Source organism: Paramormyrops kingsleyae, chromosome 24, assembly GCF_048594095.1.
Source record: "Paramormyrops kingsleyae isolate MSU_618 chromosome 24, PKINGS_0.4, whole genome shotgun sequence".
NCBI classification, from domain to species: Eukaryota; Metazoa; Chordata; class Actinopteri; order Osteoglossiformes; family Mormyridae; genus Paramormyrops; species Paramormyrops kingsleyae.
The window spans coordinates 26,894,991-26,898,831 of NC_132820.1; the positions used below are offsets into that span (position 1 = coordinate 26,894,991).

At 44.8% G+C, this 3,841-nt stretch overlaps 1 pseudogene; it reads right to left on the minus strand.

Annotated features, from left to right (window-relative positions):
* Nucleotides 1–823: 823 nt before the first annotated feature.
* LOC140582579 (U2 spliceosomal RNA) lies at nt 824–1,003 on the minus strand (annotated as a pseudogene).
* Nucleotides 1,004–3,841: the final 2,838 nt, after the last annotated feature.

Sequence of the window (3,841 nt, forward strand, 5' to 3'; positions counted from 1 at the left end):
TTATCTAGCTCTGATTTAAAGGAACCCAAGGATTCAGCTTGCACTACGTTATCAGGAAGACTATTCCATACTCTGACTACACGCTGTGTAAAGAAGTGCTTCCTTAAATCCAGTTTGAAATGTTCTCCCGCTAATTTCCACCTATGGCCACGAGTTCTTGTATTTGAACTAATGCTGAAGTAACTATTCGGTTGAACAGCATCCAAACCTCTTAGAATCTTATATACCTGGATCATGTCCCCCCTCAGTCTCCTTTGCTTGAGGCTGAACAGATTTAGCTCAAATAACCTTTCCTCGTATGACATTCCTCTAAGACCAGGAATCATTCTTGTGGCCCTACACTGCACCTTTTCTAAGGCCGCAATGTCCTTTTTAAGATATGGTGACCAAACCTGCACACAATATTCTAGGTGAGGTCTCACCAAGGAATTGTATAATCTTAGCATTACCTCCCTTGACTTAAACTCCACACACCTGGAGATATACCCCAACATCCTATTGGCCTTTTTTATTGCTTCCCCGCACTGGCGAGAATGAGACATGGAAGCATCAACATACACACCAAGGTCTTTCTCATAATCAGCTACCTTTATTTCAGTAGGTCCCATAAAATACCTGTACTTTATATTTCTGCTCCCTACATGGAGTACCTTACATTTGTCTATGTTAAATTTCATCTGCCAGGTGTCAGCCCAGTCACTAATTAAATTTAGATCCCGCTGTAGCTGCTAATTAGCGGCTAATTAGCTGGCCATCCAGAGGCACTCAGTCTATTAGTCACCCATTCAGTCAGTCAGTTCTGCCTTTCAACAACAGGGGGCAGTAGAGGTGCACCGTTCCTGGAAGCACTGCAATACAGAGTCGATGCCTGGAGCAGACGGGGCAAGCCCCACTTCCGGCTCCCTGTTTCAAAAATCCGTTTAATATGCAGTGTTGTGCCTGAACAAGTTCATTGAACGATCGTTCATGAACTCGTTCATATTCTGGGTGAACGTGAACTGAACGTGCTGTATATCTGCCTGATGAACGTGAATGTGAACGCGCTCATTCCGGCGTTTATGAACGTCGTTCTCTCGTAGTTCAATTTTGTTCTAGAGAGTGCCAGATTTCCATGGAGCCAGGCAAAATCCCAGCTATAATCACTGACTGTACAATATCTAGGCTACAACCGCTACAACACAATCTAAAACGGGCTTTATTATATAGGGGGAAAGACCAGATCTGGCAACACCAGCCACCACAGAGTCGCACCGCGCATGCGTCATTAAATTGCGAAGGATGAATGGAGGCAAAATCCGATGAAGGCAGCGGCACTACTTCTGTCTCAATGATGAATGAAACTTCATATGTCCACCTAAAAGAATTCTTTGAAAAGGTCAGCGATGATCCAGGTGGGAAAAATCTTACCTTTTTGTGTAAACTGTGCCTGCCGGGTCTCAAGAAGCAACTCCGCACATCAACAACGTCAACAGCAAACTTGAAACGGCATATTGAAATAAAGCACCCGTCTAACCTTTTAAGGTATGTGCAGGTCACTAATGTTACGTGCCGCTGTTTGACTCCGCCTCCACATCCGGACTCCGGCCCTTCTGACAGCACTTCGGCCTACCCAGCTCCTCCTCCACGTCCGAACCCCGCCCACGATGCTTCGCAAGATCGGCCGTCACTTCCGTCCGGCGGAAGTGAAAAGCCGGACGGGAAGATCGTTCAGGAGCTTTTGCTCGTTATTGGATTTGCCTTTGTTTTTGCATTATTGGATAGATTATTGTGTATGACGGTTTTGGTTTCTTGGTTTATGATTCTTTGCCTTACCCCTTTTCTGTACTTTTGCCCGGTCTGCTTGATTTTCTGGTTATCGATCTTTTGCTTGCTTTTGGTTTACGTCTTCGCGCGCCCCTCTCACTTTGACGCTTTACTGTGTGTATGTTTTGTTAGCTTGGTTGGTGCTTAGGGAGTGATTGCCGGTTTTGTTTGGAAGTTTTTGTGACTGTTTTTGGATAGGGAGTAAGGGTTAACACTTGTTATTTGGTTTTCGCACTTAGTTAAGCTAGAAAGGGGTTGTGTTTGGTAAGTGGGTTTTGTTTATTATTTTGGCAATAGTCACTCCTGAGTTTTACGCACCTGGATCATTTGTTCTGTGTCTGTCCTGCGTGAATAAAAATATAAAAAGCTATAAAAATATCCCCTTTGTCCACGTGTGTTCCCTCGTACACCACACCCTGTGTTCCCCTCGTTCCCCTTTTCCCTTTCCCTTCATCTGTTACACCCTAACCCCTAGACAGGGTCGTAACACTAAAAAATCAAAAGACACGGCAACGGCGTGCCAAAACAGATCCTGTTCTACCACCCAAAACCAAATAACGGCGTACAGTAACGGCAGCTCCGTTATCTCCCAGCCGCAGCTGGACAACCTGGTTTTGCAGTATATTGTTGGAGACCTGCAGCCTTTGAGGAAAGTGGAAAACCCAGCTTTCATAAACTTAATAAAGGGGTTGCAGCCATCCAAAAAGGTGACATCAAGAAAAAAAGTACAAACACTGCTGAACAAGAAATTTGAAGAAAACATATGTGAACTTAAAACTAAACTCTCTGCGATCGATGCTGTGTGCACAACAGCAGATTGCTGGTCAGCTGTGAACAAAGCATTCATGGGCATCACTATCCACTGGCTGAACAAAAATGATGTTTCTAAGAGACATTCTGCAGTCCTGGCATGTCGGCGTATTAAAGGAGCACATACACATGATGTATTGGCAAAATTATTGTCAGATGTCAACAAAGAATTCAAAATCCACAACAAGGTTGTGTGTACAGTTACAGACAACGCTTCAAATTTTGTCAAGGCGTTCAATTGTTTTGGGATGGATGTTGCTATTGATACTGAAGAGCCAGAGACAGTGGTCCACTCTGATGAAACTAAAAGTGAAGATGACAGTGAACCAGAGTCAGCCTTTGCTGCTGCCAGTGAGAACTCAGATGAAGATGACCAGATGGAGCCTCATTCTCTCTCAGGTCTGGATCATCCCTCTCTCCCCCCTCATAGAAGGTGCATAGCTCACACCTTGAATCTAGTGGCCAAAGATACAGAAAAAGTAACTGAACCACGTTACAAAACAATGTCGAGAGCTGTTTTTGCAAAAGCTTCTGCTTTGTGGAACCGAGTTAAGCGAAGTCCAAAGGCTTCTGATACTGTGGAGGAAAAGCTTGGGATTAGCTTTATTGTGCCAAATGACACAAGATGGAACTCTGTATTTCTTGCCATGGAGAGACTGTCTCGCATAGCAACATTAACTACCAGGGCAGAAATAAATGTGGCTGAGGTCCCCCCTGCAAATGATGCCACTCCCCTACATGATGCTGATTCTGCACACTGTGAGTGATGAGTTTGGCTTTCGCCGATTCTCTCCACATGAAGTCAACTTCATTCACAAATTTGTGGACGTGATGAGACCTTTAGCACTTGCATTAAACATCCTCCAAGCAGAGAAAAACATCTTTCTTGGCTACCTGGCTCCAACCATCGTGCAACTGCAATGTCTTATGAATGACCTGTTGGATGAGAGCATGAAGCAGACTGCTGCAGAGGGTCTCATTACATGCCGTCCCCTTATAGAGAGCATCTTGCAGTCACTGAGTACAAGGCTGGCAGATCTTCTGGAGAAGAGGGAGCACATACTCTCCGCTATGCTGATGCCAAGATTCAAGCTAGACTGGGTCCAAGATGAGGAAAAACGTGTGCTGTACAGATTGATGCTGAAAAGAGAATTTCAAACCCTCAGCTCTGATAACTCAGCTGCAAGAGACTTAGGTCAACCCCAGTCCAGTGGTGAAATGGAGAAGA